The 21,016-nt window shown below is 40.7% G+C and overlaps 1 protein-coding gene across 1 annotated transcript in view; it reads left to right on the top strand.

The window, feature by feature from the left end:
- LOC124271145 (neuroglian-like) overlaps positions 1-21,016 on the top strand; it is a 70,514-nt gene that overhangs the window by 11,246 nt on the left and 38,252 nt on the right. The window contains exon 2 of the mRNA XM_046706211.1: positions 2,848-2,909. The gene's annotated coding sequence lies outside the window, so the exon portion shown is untranslated. The remainder of the gene's footprint in view (positions 1-2,847; positions 2,910-21,016) is intronic.

The following is a 21,016-nucleotide window of genomic DNA, read 5'->3' on the forward strand; positions in this document are numbered from 1 at the left end:
GGCAAATCTAAATCGAACTTTGATATTATTGTTTGTTTTGATAAGACAAGGCATACATGATGTCTCAAGGCTGAACATACCAATTCTGATTAAAATACAAATTGGACAAAATTGCAGGATGTTGTAGTGTTCATCATAGTGGTTTTCATCATGTTTGTGTAGGTTAAGAGAGGAGTGAGTGAGTGAGTGAGTTTAGTTTTGTTGCACTCGCAATATCCCAGCTATACGGCGGTGCTCTGTAAATAATCAAGTTGGGACCAGACAATCCAGTGATCAACAACATGAGCATCGATCTACCCAATTGCGATATGATGACGTGTCCACCAAGAAAGTGAGCCTGACCACCCGATCCCGTCAGTCACCTCTTACGACAAGCATGGGTTGTTAAGAGAGGATGGAAGTATTGGATAATGTATATTGCATATATTATATGTATCGAACCAAGCATGTTTGAGAGATTGTGTGTGTCATTACCAGTAACAAATTGAAGATGAAGTATAGCAGGCACTAGGTTGTGATTGAAATGAGGACACTACTTAGCAGAAGCTTGTATAGCTTTGCATGAAAACAAAATTAGGTATTTTGAACGAGTATAGAAGATCATCAAGTTACCACAAGCGGACCAAATATGAAGATTGGGAATTAGGTAACGTTCAGGCTCTTGCAACAGTTGGATGGGTAATGGTATAGGCCCCAAGCAAATGCTGCTGAAAGAAAACATGCTCTTGTGGTGCTAACAGGAATTATTGGTCTCAAAAGCATATGGACCCGTGAGGATGTGAAGAGAGATACAATTGAACCACATGTTCCAGGGGTGAACTCAGACGGTGTTGAAATGTAGGTTGTGGTTTTTCGTATCTGTGTCAGGTAATGGCATTACTATAAATGGACGGACCACTAAATCAATAGATTAGAAGCTTGGCTCTGAGAGTTCATTATCTCAATCCTGCCGGAAGGAGGCTTCTTCTGGCCAAATGGTTCAGGACCAATTTGAGATGTAATTCATCCAAGTCAAAAACACTAACACTGGCTATTGCTATATATCATAGAGGTCTGTTATTGTTTTCTAAATATCAATCAAATATCAATAAATATCGGAAAAGTAAATTTGAGTATCATTCTATCAATATAAAAATAGTCTGAAGGAAAGCAACATATTTCATGTCGCTTGCAAGTGGTGTTGCATTTATGAATGGATTACTAACAAAAACCGTGTTCCTAGCATAGTTTACAAGCAACCAATGAATACAGACGTAACTTTGTGTATTGTCTGGATAATTTCTATATTGATAATCATGAATAATTCTCCCATCAACGATAGTTCCCTTATTCACCCTTTTCAGTCAGCCCAGCAAAATGGAGGATAGACATTAAATGAAGCTCAGTCCAATTCCATTGTTTTGAATTCATGTCTTTAATGTAAAAAATCGAGGCATGAATACTCCTGCAGCTAACTTCAGTCCTATATCGCTGCGTTACATCAGTGACCTGTTTAGCACGTCCCAGAAGGCTAGCCAGGCTCGTGCTGTGTGATTGTTGAATATTTCATGATTCGTTTTGATTTGCTAGAGGTATGGGCTTTATCATGTTGGTCTTCAAAATGTAGGCTTGCAATTTCCTTCAAATAGAGTTGTAAATATTTGTACAGTAAGTTGATGATTCCAGGTCAAACCCAAATTTAACACAGAAAGCCCTGACACAAGATACAGATGAAGACCTGATAGTATCAATAAAGGACAAGTAGCCTAACACCCTGCCTTTGATGGTTTATGTGCCTGACGGCAAGGCAGTATTCTTTACATTTAAACATCCCTTATGGAGTTGCTTTTACTGGGGTCCTTTTACTTGGATTGTAGGGTAACTTGTGATTGTTGTGCGGAGTGTCATGTTGATGTACTGAAAACAAAGGTACCAAGTTGTGTTAGCTGTTTGGTGGGTCATGTGAGCCGATTGCAGACATGTTTTGAGGATATTCGTGTCAAACACAATCGAGGGTATAGTCATGTGGCTGACAAGTTTTGTGGACAATTCTTATGAATTATCTAGTGCAGTTTGTTAGGATATCTATAATTTATGATAATGGATTTGCTTAGAGCTGAGTTCATGCCTGGCTTCAATCACAATACTTTACGGAGTTGCATATAAAATAATGTTGATAAGAAGTAGAATGCTAAATGTCATGTGAATGTATGTCAGTATGTGTACATCTAGAAGTACAGACACTGATCGCCCCTGTGTGACAGAAGTATGCTCATTGCTCAATCATCTTGTTTATACCAGCCAGTTTAAACAGACACATCAGTCACAGTGGTATTTGTCTGAGGCATGAATTTCACTTCTGGGACATTGACTTATGATAAGCAGAATATCCAATATAGTTTTTTTTAAAACATACATTGAAGAATGGCCTCATTGTATTGCAGATGATCTTACAGGATTTTCTCAAGACTTCTTATATTGAAGAATGTCCTTTCAAACATGATAATGGAAATGTTCTGCTACCCCGGTCTAGCAAATTCACCGAGACAATGAAAAATTATGAGTGTCATCACACATGTCCGGTTGATACTAAGGATAAATGTTCTGTTGCAAATATGAATTCAAAATCGTGGAATATTAGTTTCCGCAGGGCATGCAACCATCGTAGCACTAAGCACATGTGTACAACTAAGCACATGTGTACAACTAGACATTGTTTTAGTATTGGTTATGCCAAGATATTCAGACTATGACGTAAATGTGATAGTTATGATTAATATGCATTATATCTGTAAAGACACAGTTCTCTGTGGTATCATCAGGGTCTTTCATATAAAGTTGTGTTCATGAACTGTCTGTCTTTTTCAGGAATCTCTCCAGCAAGACACAAACAGTGGAATATATCTGGTAAATCCTCTGGATTTATTCAGGTGAGTGATTCTCACAGCAGGTGTTTTAGTCCATAGTTTGTCAGGTGTAATTAGGTTTTGAATATTCATACTGTTCAGGACATTTACACCTGCTGTATCAGCTGTGCTGTGTAGTTGCCTGAGGCAGCACTGGATCAACATGCTACTCATGCAGAGTGTAGAATTACTGAGTACTAGGAGCATCATGTAGCAAGGGATGGAAAAAACATTATTTTACACCCGATAGAACGAATTATGTGAAAGACACTGTAACATATTCATTGTGGGTATCCTGAAGAATGGTTATGTTGTAGGCACATGGGCATGAAGGCGAAGTTTGGAATAAATTCTGATTGGTGGTGCTATAAGTATAATCCATGAACAAGATTTTCGGTTATAGTTATCTCAATATCTCAAGTATCTCTTCCAAACAGTGTCATTGTTGCAACTAACCCTGGTAATACAATCTTCTAAATCATGTCTGACTAAAATTATGGATTTCTCATTATGATATATATCTGTCATATCACCAAGATACCCGGACATGGATGTCCCTTTTTGGACATGCTACATGTGTAGTGTGATTGGCCACTGCTTGTGTCAAGGTGCTCAGTGGCCATGAATGAGAGTGGGCAGTATGACAGAAGCCACATCGGTGATCACACTTTAATGGAACCACTGCAATTTTTGTCTGATTCCACAACTCCTTTGAGAATGCTGGGGGCATGTTGAGCTCTTCTCCTCCTCCATGTAACAGAGATAATCAGCAGCCGGTACTTAACATGTCTGTCAATCCTCCACAACCAGTTGGTAATCAGTGAAGGGCTGCGGCAGGACCTGATTGTCAGCTTTGTCTGAATTCATCCAATAGCACCTGCGGCAGATCAGGATAGGATTTTCACCAGCAGCCATTCAAAATTAAGTTGTGTCAATCAGTGGTATCTGACTGTAAATAACAGTCCATTTCCTTGCCTGTTTGGCTACTCATATGCTGAGACATGCTAGTGATTCATGTCCGATCAGATGTCTGGCTGGTTAGGGGGAGGGCAATGGTCATTTGTGGTGTATCCCTTAATACACCAACAAAGGGCTGAAGATAGTAGTCGGTCATACAGACCCTGAAACAAATATATATATATATATATATATATATACAGCCCATGCAAGTCTAGAATATGTGGCAAGTCTAGAATACCACAGTTTCAGGAGAAAATGAAAACAGTTTCTATGCTCCATTTCACTATGTTTTTTATGTTGTTATAATTTAGGAACCATATTTTCTGTAATATATTTTCATGTCAGAGACTAGACGTTAGTGTAATAGTCCAGCTGCTCTGTATACAAGGCAGCATCGGCAGTGTCTCCGTCTTTGTACGTCCATCTGGAACAGTAATACCTGCCTCCACAAGTACTATGGATAAAGGTTCAAAAAATTTCTATGAATGGGTATTATTGATATATTTTATATGTTTATTATTATTAGTTAAGAGGATTCAGCATCAAATTGGAGACATTTTCTGCTTGATTTGAGGTAATCTGATACTGACTGATTGAGTTTGGTTTTATGCCGCTTTTAGCAATATTCCAGCAACATCACGACGGGGGACACCAGAAACGGGTTTCACACATTGTACCCATGTGGGGATTCGAACCCGGGTCTTCGGCGTGACAAGCCAACTCTTTAACCACTGGGCTACCCCACTGTCCCAGGTAATCTGACAGAAAGGACCCTTTTGTTCTCACTCACTCAATCACTCACTCAAACGATGTGCCAGTGCAGTCTGTGAAACTATTCACAACAGTATGTAAAAATCTGAATTTGCAGAATGACTGCCATTTTCATATAGATGTGATCTTGCTGATTATGCACATTTCCTTGCTATCATTTACAATGTTCTCATCATATGTTCCACCACACATCCACAGATATGGTGCTCTACAGATCCTTGTAATCAGCAAAGTGTTGCCCACTTTAAGTTCTCTTTCAGTCTCACAGCATGCCTATCATTAAAGTGTAATTTGAGGAGATTTAGGAGAGGATGCCAGGCCATGTCAACAGGCTATCTATAGGTTAACTTGTCACTTAAACCAGGTTGGCATCTTAAATGCCAGTAATATTACACTGGAGGTACCAGGGTAAAGTTCAAAAATGAAAACCTTTTTGAAATGTTTTTTATCTCTAATCTGTTGCTCAATGAATATGGTAGTGTAAACTGCTGTTACAACTGTTAATATTGAAGTATCTGAGATCTCACCCAATATATGGCTGCTCTGAAGGTTTCTCAGACATACGCACAGAAGACAGGCAGAGTTACGATCACCTCAGTTGCCTTAAGTCAGTGGTATTCTTAGGGTGACTGCCGCCATATTGCTGGAATATTGCTGAGTGTGTCGTAAAACTCACTCACTCGCTCACTCTTGAAGTGGAGAATGCTTCCTGGAATGCAGTTTCTAATCTACTGGTATTAGTTTTTCTGATACAAAACCTTATCTTATTCATTATGACTGCATATCACTGTGTTCTGCAGTTGCATGGCACTATTTTTTAGGGCTGCAATGATTCGGTTTGATAACCATTATCACTATTTCAATTCAATATTAGAATAACTATTATAATTATTTCCACACAGCCAGAACATAATTTTAACCACAACTCAAACCGGTTCGAGCGTTGAAATAAGATGAAACATAATTGGTTGACGCCGGGCTAATTATCCAATGAGAATTCATGTTGAAGTGGAGCACTTTTATGGATAGACAACTTCTTTGTTGCAGTAGTAGTTGCGACGTTTTGGTGTAGATCCTAACAACTAACACCGTTATCATTCAAGCAAAACTGCTGCAACAAAGAAGTTGTCTATCCATAAAAGTGCTCCACTTCATCATGCCAGCTTCTAGATGCCACTTAAGGAAGAGAATTGATGTTAGTAGACATCGCCAAGTTGACGATGGATTTCACACTAAAAAAGCTGACTCTGAATGTTAAATCAAATCTTGTACTTCTATGAAGAATCAAATCGAAAATGATCCAATCGAGGGTCCAATATCCGGAAAATCAAATCGAATCGAGGTCTGGGTGAATGGTTGCAGCCCTACTAATCTTATATTTGGTGAGTGAGACGTCCTTCCAAACTTAGAAATATTGGTCATCGTCATCACTGTAAGAATTGTGTCAGTATAAGCTAGGACCTATTTTGTGTACCTTGTGTCTTCGGCCTAGCCTAATTTTGTACCTCATGTCAACCTTACCTTTTGTTTTTATGAAACTTAAGTCAAGGTATCTTGATAAATAAATATTGTGACTGACTACATGAGAGTGAGCCGTTGCTGGAGTCGGGGAACTGGGTAGGACAGATCCAAGCTGGTTACTGAGCTAATGTTGCTCCTGAATGGAATGACACAGGCTATATCCGGTACTGTTTATTTTTTTCTTCCTTAGTGCAGAGGTTACGATGAATCTTGTTGACAGCCCCAACCTGTACCAACAATGCTGGTGATCTAACACAGACAGCACTGAGGATTCAAAGGTCATTCAAAGGCATCCCAGTGCCATGTGGAATAGTAATAGACAATGTGCAACTTGTGAACAAATGTACAGGTTGTTTTGTACTGCCACAATGTGGTGGAGTGGGGAGACTTTCTGAGAGATGTTTAGACATTGGACAGGGTGTTTGTTCCTTGCAGTTTGAAACTCGTGAGCATCCAGGTTCGAATTGATCTTCAGCCACCCATTCTTGTCGTAAGAGGCGACTAACGGGATCGGATGGTCAGGCTTGCTGGCTTGGTTGACACATGTCATCGTATCCCAATTGCGTAGATCGATGCTCATGCTGTTGATCACTGGATTGTCTGGTCCAGATTCAATTATTTACAGACAGCTGTCAAAAAGCTGGAATATTGCAGAGTGCAGGGTTAAACAAAAAAAAAACACCATCCAATCCTTGCAGTTTCTGATGAAGAAGATAGGTGGAGGAGGATTATTACACTGGTGGAATTTCTTGAATGGTTGATTTACTTCAACTCCTCTTTCTGTAGTATGTGGTATTTTGGCATTTTGGTGAAGATGTTACAATATGTAAACATACCGTTTTCAATCAAACATTTTCTAAAAATTCTAATATTTGCTCATACATTCCAGTGTATCTATTGTATGTTAATGTACATTGTTTCGTGAAAACATTATTAGTTTAAATCACATTTTGAATCAAGTATAATTGTGTTTTCTCTGCTTAGGAAGTAATGCCCAGTGCTTTACTGTTACTACTATATTCAACAAGAGCTGTCTGGCCTACCTTGTTAGCTTGTGACAAAGTTATCTTTCAACGCCATAGTCAATTAATTAGCCTGACAAGTCAGGGTGTCCCTACCTGAGGCCACAGGGAGCACACTTGTTTATGTATTGTGGCACATGTCAGCGTGGGACGGTAAAGGTGGGAGGTCATGTGTCAGGGTCTGGGAATGGCAGACCCAAGCAGCAGCGTGTGGAAATTGTTAGGTAAACAGGAATAAAGTGGTTTTAATCATGGGTGTATCCCTCCTGCAGTCACTAGAGGAAAATGTACCATGATATGTTATGAATTATTGATTCTGCCTGTGGCTTGTTTTGCATGTCAGTCATGCATGTGCTGTCGTATCACTTTCAGGGTATGGAATTCTTCCAATTATACAATGTTATCATAAGATGACATGACTTGGACTGAATATCAAGTATTTGGCATAATGCGTCATGGAGCCTGTTAGAGCTTGATATCATAATATTTCAAAATGCCTTCTACTTTATTGCTCAGTATTGTTGATGGTGTTTTGATATGATGATAATATTCCTAATGAGGAAATAATTGCATAATGGTGCTTTGTCTCACAGACCTATTGAGCCCGTTTTGCTAGGTGTGAATCATGACAGAATAGTGAGCGATGCCCAGCTATTGTCAGCTAGTGATTTCCTAACAACCTACCCAGTCTGCCTCCATATATTCAGAAATCCAAGTGGAACGATGACAAATGATATTGTTTGCCTCTGCTATGGAAGTATTGATTTATTAGCCGTAATTCTGAAACAGACCATAACCTAATTTAGACAGAGCATCAGCATTCAGTAGGCTGTTCCATTCTATGAGCAGCTTCCCTCCGCTATCCAGGAATGGCTAGAACTGGCACCGGGCATATTGAGAGATAGTTTGCTCAGAGAGGGTAGCAGTGTAGAGGTAGGTGGTTGAACCTTGAAGGGGACAGTCTGGCGGAGTGTTCCCAGACTAGGACAGACAGACACACGGACGGATTACCTGGGCTTTGTACACTGTGTTAGATGTGATAGGTTCGGTGGAGCTAGCAGTGGAATTCAGGCAGGGAGAGGAAGGAAGAGCGAGGTGGCCAGTAAAATTGTTTGACAGGTATGTGTGTGCAAATGTATTCTGACCTGTCTGTGTAACAGATAGGATGTTAGCTGTAACAGATGAGCAGAGAAAAATGCTGGAATTTACTATTTGTTGATATTTCAGGTTTTAAAACATAATGTGAGGAAAGCTGCTTAGCAATGATAATTAGACAAAATGTATTATTTTTTATTGGTAAATGATATATAAAAATAGAGAGGTAGGGTGACCAGGTGAAATGCCTGACTAGTAGCTACAAGTGGATGTCCCGAGCAGATGTCGTTTGGTGGCACGGAGAGCCGGTGACACAGCGTGGGCATTACTCAGTGCCAGTGTACGTCATTATGTTAATGTCACTGTGCATCTACTGCTGCCTCCTGCAGCCAGCAGACCTGCTCCATTCTCTAACACAACTAAGAGGAATCCAGCTTCCATTGATTATACTGGGAGAACCCATGGTCTTCCTGAATCAGCCGGAGACTAGTATTGATCTCTTGCTGCTGCAGGTTGCCTGATTTTCGCGTGTCTGCTTCGACATGTCCTGAATATTTCAGTGATTCTCCTCATTTTTACCCAGTCCAATTTAGATATTGTCTTGCCCTGACTGTGCTTTATGAGTTTATTAATTCAGTTTGCTTCTTACAAGTGATTATTGTTCCCATTGCATTACCGTTCATGTGATGGTCGTCAGAGGTAGCGGCAGTAAGGTCGTAGATCAACTTCTCAGTGAGCAAGAATAAATTCAGTATTACTTTCACAAAGAATGCTACACAACTGTGTTATCAACCCTAACAATTCAATATAATGATATTAACTGAAAAAGCATGATATTCTTAATGGAATTAGTATGCCATGAGTTAAAGTACTTTGTTTATCAGCTGGCTGCATAGATGTTATTGAGAGCTTGGTTGATTCAAAATTAGAAAAATAAAAGAATGAAGTTGATTTGAGGTAATATATTATTTAATTTTGCCAACAGATTTTATTGAAGATTTTAAAAAAAAATGGTACCTCATGCAAGTTATTCATCTCAAGCATACACTCGTTATCCAGAGAACACATTTTGTAGAACCTTGGAACATAGTGGGATCATCTCATATCATTTATGAGAGAGGTGGGGGGAGAAGCAGGCTGCCTCATCTGCTTGTGCTAGCTAATTATCCTGTCTTCTTTTTTGAAAGTTTGAATTATGGGTCCATTATGATAATGAATCTGGTAAGCAGTGCTATCTGACAGCTGTTTGAATAAAACAGGGCTGTCAGGATGGCAGTTGTTTGCCTATCAAAGCATGTTTCCATGTAGATAAGCATATGTCTAGTGATACTGCTTCTACTTGCTCTGTAGCAGTTTTCCTCAAAACCAATGCCTACCTACCTACATTATGACAAGCTTAGGTTCCTGACTATTGTGTGTACAACTTATAGGGCTGCTGCCACTCAGGTATCCTCCCATTGCACCAGTTACTATGTTCTCCCAACATGGCTACAGGTGTTTGAAGTGTTAAAAGGGACGGTGGGGTAACCTAGTCCGAAGACCCAGGTTCGATTCTCTACATGGGTACAACATGTGACGCCCATTTCTGGAATTTCCCGCCATGATATTGCTGGAATATTGCTAAAAGCGGCGTAAAACTAAACCAAACTCACTCACTCACTCACTGAAGTGGTAACATTTGAGAAGAAGTCCTACAGGAAGCAATTAGAGATTTGTATGAAAGCGATATCTGACTGGTTCTGTGACGACTCGATCATAGCTATCTTTTCGGTTGGTAGAGATGGGTGGTGAAGGTTCAAAGTTTATTTCATTATATTGCCATATGTAGTCTGTATTGTGATATGAATCATGATATTAAAATTCGAACATTTTCATTCAGAAGCAGAAGCAATTCAGACCATGCCGCCGTCTTTCAGACCCCAATGTTGGCTACAAGTGTATGAATGTGCTTGCACATAGGAGAGGTCACTTCTTATCTTTGTGGACATGCAGTGTGGAATTACAGAAACATTAGTGCCTGGCAATTGTATTACATTAAACACATGAAAATTTCTGTTTAAAATCACAGTATATATCAAAGTAATATTTTGTTATGTATTGTGGGAAGATTGAACAATAGATCGATATCCGAATAATACCACGCACCCTTATTGGTTAGGCAGGTTGATGCCAGGATTCTTAGAAAGGGTCGTGCTTGAGTTATTGTGTCATCGTTGTTTAACAAGAAATGTTGCCCACTCTTTCAACCCTTGGTGCCGGCTGGAGACAAACTCTATAGACTTGCTGAGTGAGTCGATGGATACTGGCATAATTCTTGGGACTCCAATCTCTCGAAGAGGCACTATTCACAGCATTTTGATCTCCCACAAAACACAATTCATGGCACTCCCACCTATTGTCCAGGGGCACTCCCATCTCCCCACCAAACACAATTCACAGCACTCCCATTTCCACACCATAGACAATTCATGGATCTCTCATCTCTCCACCAGAGTCTAAGCCACTGCATACATCAGGTGCTGTTTACAAGATGATTCAAAACTTCTACTACAGACAGGCGTGGCAGGTGTGCCTGGCATGGAACCATTGAAGGAATGTGTGCAGTTTGATCATTACCAAGTCAGCAGTTTGAAGCACCTACCTACATGCTCCACAGACAGGTGTATGGAGGAGGAGGAGGCAGAGGACCCTGGTTCTCACACTTCTGTAGAGTAACAACTCAAAATAGTCCCAGCGGTGGAATGCTGGAGTAGGTCACTGCAACATGATCAGGTTCACGCCGACTCTTTCAGTGATGGGAGGAAATGTTGACTACAACTACCCAGACTGTGATGCTACCTGCATCTGTTGTTATAGCTTGCTGACTACAACTAACCAGACTGTGGTGCTACCTGCATCTGTTGTTATAGCTTGCTGACTACAACTACCCAGACTGTGGTGCTACCTGCATCTGTTGTTATAGCTTGCTGACTACAACTACCCAGACTGTGTGCTACCTGCACAGCTTGCTGACTACAACCCAGACTGTGGTGCTACCTGCATCTGTTGTTATAGCTTGCTACCTGACTACAACTACCCAGACTGTGGTGCTACCTGCATCTGTTGTTATAGCTTGCTGACTACAACTACCCAGACTGTGGTGCTACCTGCATCTGTTGTTATAGCTTGCTGACTACAACTACCCAGACTGTGGTGCTACCTGCATCTGTTGTTACAGCTTGCTGACTACAACTACCCAGACTGTGGTGCTACCTGCATCTGTTGTTACAGCTTGTTGACTACAACTACCCAGACTGTGGTGCTACCTGCATCTGTTGTTACAGCTTGCTGACTACAACTACCCAGACTGGTGCTACCTGCATCTGTTGTTAGCTTGCTGACTGCATCTGACTGTTGCAGCTTGCATCTGTTGTTACAGCTTGCTGACTACAACTACCCAGACTGTGATGCTACCTGCATCTGTTGTTACAGCTTGCTGACTACAACTACCCAGACTGTGGTGCTACCTGCATCTGTTGTTATAGCTTGTTGACTACAACTACCCAGACTGGTGCTACCTGCATCTGTTGTTATAGCTTGTTGACTACAACTACCCAGACTGTGGTGCTACCTGCATCTGTTGTTATCTGTTGTTATAGCTTGCTGACTACAACTACCCAGACTGTGGTGACTGTTGGTGCTACCTGCATCTGTTGCATCTGTTGTTACAGCTTGCTGACTACAACTACCCAGACTGTGATGCTACCTGCATCTGTTGTTGCTTTGATAGCTTGTTGGTGCTACCTGCATCAACTACCCAGACTGTGGTGCTACCTGCATCTGTTGTTATAGCTTGTTGACTACAACTACCCAGACTGTGGTGCTACCTGCATCTGTTGCTACCTGCATCTGCATCTGTTATAGCTTGCTGCTTGCTACCTGCATCTGTTGTTATAGCTTGCTGACTACAACTACCCAGACTGTGGTGCTACCTGCATCTGTTGTTATAGCTTGCTGACTACAACTACCCAGACTGTGGTGCTACCTGCATCTGTTGTTATAGCTTGCTGACTACAACTACCCAGACTGTGGTGCTACCTGCATCTGTTGTTATAGCTTGCTGACTACAACTACCCAGACTGTGGTGCTACCTGCATCTGTTGTTACAGCTTGCTGACTACAACTACCCAGACTGTGGTGCTACCTGCATCTGTTGTTATAGCTTGCTGACTACACTACAGACTGTGGTGCTAATCTGTTGTTATAGCCAGACTGTGGTGCTACCTGCATCTGTTGTTACAGCTTGTTGACTACAACTACCCAGACTGTGGTGCTACCTGCATCTGTTGACTGACTACAACTACCCAGACTGTGGTGCTACCTGCATCTGTTGTTATAGCTTGCTGACTACAACTACCCAGACTGTGGTGCTACCTGCATCTGTTGTTACAGCTTGCTGACTACAACTACCCAGACTGTGGTGCTACCTGCATCTGTTGTTATAGCTTGCTGACTACAGCTACCCAGACTGGTGCTACCTGCATCTGTTGTTATAGCTTGTTGACTACAGCTACCCAGACTGGTGCTACCTGCATCTGTTGTTATAGCTTGTTGACTACAGCTTGTTGACTACAACTACCCAGACTGGTGCTACCTGCTCTGTTGTTACAGCTTGCTGACTACAACTACCCAGACTGTGGTGCTACTGCATCTAGCCCTGACAACAACTACCCAGACTGTGATGCTACCTGCATCTGTTGTGCTGACTACAACTACCCAGACTGTGATGCTACCTGCATCTGTTGTTATAGCTTGCTGACAACAACTACCCAGACTGTGATGCTACCTGCATCTGTTGTTATAGCTTGCTGACTACAACTACCCAGACTGTGATGCTACCTGCATCTGTTGTTATAGCTTGTTGACTACAACTACCCAGACTGTGGTGCTACCTGCATCTGTTGTTATAGCTTGTTGACTACAACTACCCAGACTGGTGCTACCTGCATCTGTTGTTATAGCATACACTGCTGTGTGTGGTGTGTTTCTTCATTATGCCCATCCAGACCTGGCCCTGGCAGTGTCTCATGGATCTGTGCGTTCTGTACTGCATGTACACTCCACTACCAGTGGTGTTCATTGATGATTGTGTGAGATATGTCAGGGTCAGGTGCATCCCCATGTTATACCCCATTAGAGCTCATCCACACTGACTTGGGATTGGTCATGTGTGCGCTCTTGCATCATGTGCACAGCTGAATTAGATACTTATTGACAAATCGATAGATGAGACCACCCATACACTTTCTCAGGTACATCTCCATGTAACACACCTCTACATATCAGCCAGATCAGTCACACAGACCACATTGAAGAAACTGTGGGGTTGTTGCTGAGTGTGGTATAAACAACAAACTCAACAAACGTAGAAGAACTGAATCTTTAGAGGAGCCTAACATTGACATACCGTCACCATATAACTTTTGTACAGGAATATATCACATTCTATCCCAAATACTCACAGGGCAAACTTTGTCTAATAGACAGCAGTATTTTCTATTCTTCACTGGCACCATACACCTTTACATGCTTTGATGCAGCTAAGCACAGTGTTCACGAATGGTGTTTCAAAGTAGCAGGACTTTGGGTCCTGTAAGTTTCAGATGTCTCTCTGACCCATTGAAAATTCACAGGACCCATAGAATAAAATTAAACACACATTTCAGATTTAACATTTCTTATAATTGGCATTGAAATTATTAACAAACATAAGATTTATGAGCAGCAAACAAGTGTCACATGTCACATATAACAGCATCAGTCAAAGTTATTGTGAAATATACAGTCAGACACTGGGGCCGGCGGGTTGTAGACTTCTATCGGACAATTGGCGAATCTGCCGGATTTGTCAGAGGGATTTGTCAGAGGGTCAGACGCTGTTCGTGAACACTGCTAAGCATATGACACTGATGTGTTGAGCTGGTATCAGTACTGTTGTCAACATGGCCCTGGCAGTATTATAAGTGGTGCCACTTGATCAAATTGTGGCAGTGCTCAATGAAAGAGATGGAGTTAAGAGTTTACAGATATCCAATAATTTATAAATGCAGCCAAACACAGTTGTGTTGAAGTTGAAGGAACTATACTTCATGACACCTGAGGTTTGTTATAACCACAATAATATACTGTTGCATCGATGAAGGCTTGATTTTGGCACATCAATGTTTGACAGCAGGCTGTTTTGACTGTGGTTCAGTATCAATAGCTGTGGAGGGACCCACACTCTGGAGCAACATAGGGGACAGCAGTCGGTGTCCAGCGTTTCCTGATCCCTTTCTACAATCCCGTCTTACAATTACAATATTGATGGTTGACCCAGTTTTGTGGGGAACAAACTATAGACCTTAATATCCCTGGTTGAAGTAAGTATTGATGCATGGAAAATAGTTAAATGTGAGTAGTGAACATTCAGTGAAGATGTATGACCCAAGTGTCTGGATGTAGATCAAGTATGGGCAGTACTGGAAGGGGATACTGGCATCTTTTCTAAAAACATACTCAAAATAATCAGTACACAGAATAGACGTATTGACTTATGTTTGACTATCAGTTGGATCCATACAAGAAAAGCGGACAAGTCTATTGTTTTGTGACCGCCTCCGTGGTGTAGTGGTTAGAGCGTCCACCCGGAGAGGCGGAAGGTCGTGGGTTCGATCCCCGACCGCGTCATACCTAAAGACGTTAAAATATGGTACTTGTTGGTCCCTGCCTGGCGTTCGGCATTAATGGGTACATCAAGGACTGGTCGGCTCGGAGTATAATGTGTCTGAGTGGGGTATTCATGCTTCACTGCGGCATGGTATCTCAGTGGGCTAGCACTATAAAACCAGCTTCAGTCTGGGCTAGTACAAGCAGCCGCACCTACACATACACATGCATGCACGTCGTCATATGAGCGAAATATTCTCAAGAACGACGTTAAACCCAATTTCACCTCACATCTATTGTATTGTAGGGAGCATGACCCTTGTTATAATTAATGGACGTATAATTAATGGGCCACAACTGCAGTGCCTGGTTGAAGGCAGTGACAAGTGCCACCAGACACCAGAATACATCCACTGTCTGTCCCGTTCCCTCCCTGATGTTCCCGTGATAGTATTGTCAGGGGACTGTGAACCAAGTAGACTACCATTCACATACTGTCATACCTCTGTTGTGGACTCCTCCGGTTGAAGGTACACCTCATGTGTCTGTGTAACAATGTCGCACAGAGACCTGCCCAGTCACCCGTGACTCTGTGTACACTTGTCTTGAGAGGAGATCGTGGTGGCAGAGTGGACATCATAGGTCTGCCTGTTTTATGTGACAGATATCATCTAGTCAAAAACAAGGATCGGCATTATCATGAGGTTAGACGTTAAAAGATAATATGTGGGGAATGTTTGAAAAGTAACCATTACATGCTCTGTAGAACAGTCAGCAAATCTGTAACAAAGGCTTGTATTGGCTACTTATGAGGCAAATATGTTAAGTGAAATGCTCAATTGTTTATTGATATATTGATTGAAATAATGAAGGTTTAGTTGTTATGAATATTGAAGGTATTGATCTCCACAATGTTGACTTCCTCAATAACAGTCTATTCATGTCTGTACAACAGGGAATGTATAGCACTACAGACACATCCATGCAGACAATAGGGCGTGCTGATATCGTTCCATATATATGTTGTTGTGAGTACGCTTAATTAATCTTAAGAGAACTCAGGAATATTGTTATTCTATAGTCTGTTTGTAAATGGAGAAAAAACAAACTATACATTCCTGGTGAACACCATGTCTGGTATTGCCCTGCCATGATATTGCTTGAATATTGCTAAAACCATAATCACCCACTAATTACAGTACATACCCCAGTTTGTACCCTGGGGTAGGTCCCAAGCAACCCATTGTTGTCTGAAGATGCCACTAAATGATCGGGTGGGCAGTGAAGTTTCATGTTTGATTATATGTCAGCATATCCCAATTCGATGAGGTCAATCAGGATTATTTGTATACTTCATTTCTTCGTTATCACCATGAGCTAGATATCTGGAATATGCTGATTGCAGCATTAAAATAACGAACTCAACTGTATGTCTGAGAATGTACATCGTCCAGCTTCAAGTTCACGAGTACATACCACAGCGTGTAAGAACGGTGCTACAACGGAGCTGATGATGTTGATCACTGGATTGTCTGGTGGAAGACTTGGTTATTTACAGACCGCCACCATATAGGTAGAATATTGCTGAGTGTTGCGTGTAAGAACAAACCAACAATCAAACTCGAATATTGCTGATTGCAGCAGTAAAATAACGAACTCAACTGTAAATCTGAGAATGTACATCACCCTGCTTCAGGTACACGAGTACAAATCACAGCATGTAAGAACAGTGCTACAACGGAACTGATGTGCTACAAAGTGAGGACTTAGCACATTCTTTACATTTCCTTCCGACCAGAATATACACATGGTGCTATCTTCTCTCTGCTGCAGGGGGAAAACTGCCTGATATTTTTAGAGATAAGGAAGATTTGTGATTTCTTCTGAGAACTCAATAAGGATTCTTTCTTGTAATACAATCTTATTCTAATCTGAAATTGCTGAGAAGATATATATCAGCAATTGTTTCCATTCTTGAGGTGAAATAAACTTGACTGTCATTTGCCAGTTCAGACATGCAGCCAGTTGGATGGTGGACAGTTACACTTGAACAAGATTTCTAGCTGTGTGATAAACATGAAATCATTGGTAATTACATACTGACGTTTTGCTGGAATTGACCGAAAACCATTACTACAAGAGAGATTTGTGAGTTGTGAGCCAAGCATTAAGCTCGATATTTAAGTGTGGATATATGACTTGTTATCAACTTGCTGTATGATTTAGAAATTATTATTTGGTAGGTTTAATATTAGGATTATTTGGTAGGTTGATAAAAATGTTATTATTCCATACAGAAATGAGGTATTAAGTATTGTGACATGTTTACACATCTACAACAATGGTCTGCAAGCTTGATAGGTTGATGCAGAATCATACAATGTGGCAGAATATACATTTATTTTGTTGTATCCTGGTTTATCTGAAAACCCATATTTAGAGACAATTATCATTATGAGCATCTGCATGAAGCAGACTTTTCTCAGAAATCTGTCACCTGGAAAAGTAGTGTCTGGTTTACTCTGTTTTCAGAGGGTCATTGAAATGGAAGACATACAACAAAACCAAGTGTTTATCCCGGGGGTTCTGGGGGTCATGGGAGGGCCCTGTACAGACAATACCTGCAGCTCAGGGGTTCATTGTATCGGTGGTATCACCTCTTGGGACACTAATCCTGGCCAAAAGACCAATTGATTGACTGGATTAGAACAGTTTGTACTGCAACGTGTGAACTCCTGAACCTTATTGAGGGGACAAGGTGATCAGTGGGGAGGGTGTTAGGGAGATCCAACACACTGACGAACATGGATTGAGATAAAGAGCTCAGAGGAGCCATTGACACTCAAAAGCCTTGGTTACATTATCTGCAGGGCCTTTCTGAACTTTTGATTAATTGTGATAGGATCTTGTTCCCAATTTGAAGATTATGGAAGTGAATGAGATGTATTCAGAAACATACCTGTCTGCATACTACATACCTGTGTCATTACTACACCTGAAGTATCAACAGGTCTTTAGCACAGTTTCACTCAAAACTTCATCTGTCAAATTCTAATTATTTCATTGTCTGATATTTGTTTTGGTTGTTCTACATGCATATTTACAATTAGGTGTTCGCACAGGTGGATATTCAAGTTAAATATAAACATATAAAACAAAAGTTAGTGAAAACTCCCAAATTGGAAATTCAAATTTCCCAGTTAAGGTCATTAGGATTAGAACTCTGTCCTAAGCTGTGGTGACTGGGAAACTGAAAAACTAGGACATATACAGAAGCTAATGCTTTTATCATGTAAACTTCAGTATTCATTCAGTGCATTCTTAAGTTTTAAGAAACTATTGCTTTTATATCTCAATTTACTGACAGGCACCAAATTTAGTATCCTGAGTAAACAAGAATGGAGAAAAAGAAGTGCTTTTCCCCTTACAATGTTCAATGATTTGATATGTATTTTGAATTGTCGTTTCAATAATAGGTACATAGTGTGGACGATAATGTAAACAAACTACTTATGGTAGCTGATCATAAACTGAAGTCAGTTGAGTGCCTGGAAACCTTATGGTACCCTATCTTATCCATGTTGTTAATCATTTTCATCCATACATAATGCTGTATGAAAATTCCAAAAACAGGATTCCCACGGCTAATATTGATATTTGTCAAATTATAACCATCAATCTGCGAGTCAGTAAGTTTAATATTTCAGTAACTTTGATAAATGTTTCAAAATACCATAATCATTACGAGACTGGAAGGGCCAAGTTCCGCTGTACTGAGGATGGTATTGGTGAAACGAGAAGCAGCCGTTCCTTGTGCCGGGATCGGCAGGTAATGGGTGTTCTCCCTTGACCCATATCGTACTTCTGACACCAGCAACTTCCCCAGGCACACAAGCCATCTGGAAGCCATATTGAATAATCATTGTTACCGAGACGCGGATTTGATGAGATACAAGTGGGCGGCAAGCAGAAGGAAGAATGCAATACCGTTTCACTGTTAGTCGGGGGGAAGACACATCTTGTATGTGACATGGCCAGGTTTATCGCTACTTGATCTGTGTTTGTATTGGTCTATGTATATCTGTCAGTGTGTACAGCATAAAATAGAAGCTCCTGATTTAACATTTGTATTAATGAGCTGCAGTTGGATTGTGGCGTAACTTCATGGTTTAAGCATTTGCTTGTGATGCTGAAGATATGTACACTCCATTCCCTAAATAGGTACAGTGTGTAAGGCCATTGTGTGGTGTTTCTTCCAATAAATACTGCTGGAATATTACAACAGCGGCCTAAAACCGTAATCACACACTATCAGCTAAAGTAATATTGCCCAGAATACCTTCATGACTTCCAATCTTTGTGTCAGGAGATTGCATGACCTCATTATTTCACTTGTTGGGATTTATTTGTTCAATGAATCAGGAATTATGTGACAATGTTCTGAGTTGAAACAAAGCATATTGTAGTATCGATAATCGTGATACTTTATCTGACGATAAATACTAGTATATCGATACTTTTCATCGATATCGTGATATGAATCGTTGACCATACAATTGTTAATGTTAATGTAAAAATTTACGCTGTTACTTGCTATCAAAATATACTTTTTAAAGAAAATAACTAAAGATAGCATATCGTGATATGTATAGAATCGAATCGTATCGTTCCAAGATATCGCGATACGTATCGTATCGTGACATTTCCGTATCGTCACACCTCTAGTCCCAACCTCATCAAGGATTGAGTCTGACCAGGCAACAAACAGCCTTATCTAATTGTGATACCCTGTATTCTAGGCTTATATGCCGAAAACTCACATCTTTTGATTGTTATAGAGGCAAAGATTTATGTGTTTCATCAACAGTGTGTATGACGCAGTGATGTGCCACTAATCTCCTGGTGACTCACCAAGTAAGTGAATCTCTGAGGGACACAAATCCAATGAATATTGAGTTTCTGGGTGTCCTTGTCTGCTTGTGACATTTGGCATTCCTCGTGATATTTCTGCTTTAAGGATGTTTCCCACTTTTAGTGATTGAGATTCAGTCCCTGCATGAATCAGAATTATGTAAAATACCCTTCACATTGATGCTACAGCCATTTACAGAGTGAATTGAGTGAAATGTACAGTATCCATAGCAACCGCAGCAACCATTGTGTGTTATTATAGATTGTTACAAGGCTGATGTGACTGACAGAAGTAACATATCATGCAGTATTATGCTCTAGGGGCAGAGTGTGAATCACACATGTTGCAAGTACATTTCAGGCTTTCTGTCACCAAAATTTGCATAAAATCAATAGATGTCTAAATGACAATGTTAATTTGCACAACTACAACTATTACTCACAGCTTGGAACATATGGTCGATCATTGATCATGGCAGAGTGGAATAATGAGTCCATCACTAGCTTTTACACTGTCAACACGTCACCTTAGATCACCCAGCTCCACCCGCCACTCCCACAGTTCTTTGTGACTCGCGATGCAGCCTTTGTACTTAATTCTGAGCAGTCAACTTTTGTGTTGTAAATGTTCTTAATCTACTTCTTTGTTCCTCTGAAGTTGAAGAAAATCAAAAGAGGAGAGTGTACATTAATCTTCTTGAATTGTTACCATCAACCACAGTAATTCCCAAGGAGGTATTGAGTGAGGTATCCTCATAGGAAGAGGAGCAGGACTCTACTGAGGTGTGAAGGGACACAGTCATCACACAGGCCTTTGTCTCCAGTAATGTGTGTGAGGCTGGTTGTTGTATCCTTGCGAACATTCCATATGCCCTCATGAGAAATACACTATCAGGCATGTATTACTGAGAGCATATTGACGTAAGTGTCCCATGTTATAACAGGTACAGGTAGTGTCGTCAGGGTTTTATCGTGGGGGATGAATATCGGAACAGAGACAAGGAAGTGTTATAATAGGTACAGGTAGTGTCATCAGGGTCTTATTGTGGGGGTTGAATATTGGAACAGAGACAAGGAAGTGTTATAATAGTTACAGGTAGTGTCGTCAGGGTCTTATCCTTACCGATGAATATCGGTACAGAGACAAGGAAGTGTTATAACAGG

The sequence above is a fragment of the Haliotis rubra genome, unplaced genomic scaffold (assembly GCF_003918875.1).
Source record: "Haliotis rubra isolate DU_JTF1 unplaced genomic scaffold, ASM391887v1 Scf158, whole genome shotgun sequence".
Lineage (NCBI taxonomy): Eukaryota > Metazoa > Mollusca > Gastropoda > Lepetellida > Haliotidae > Haliotis > Haliotis rubra.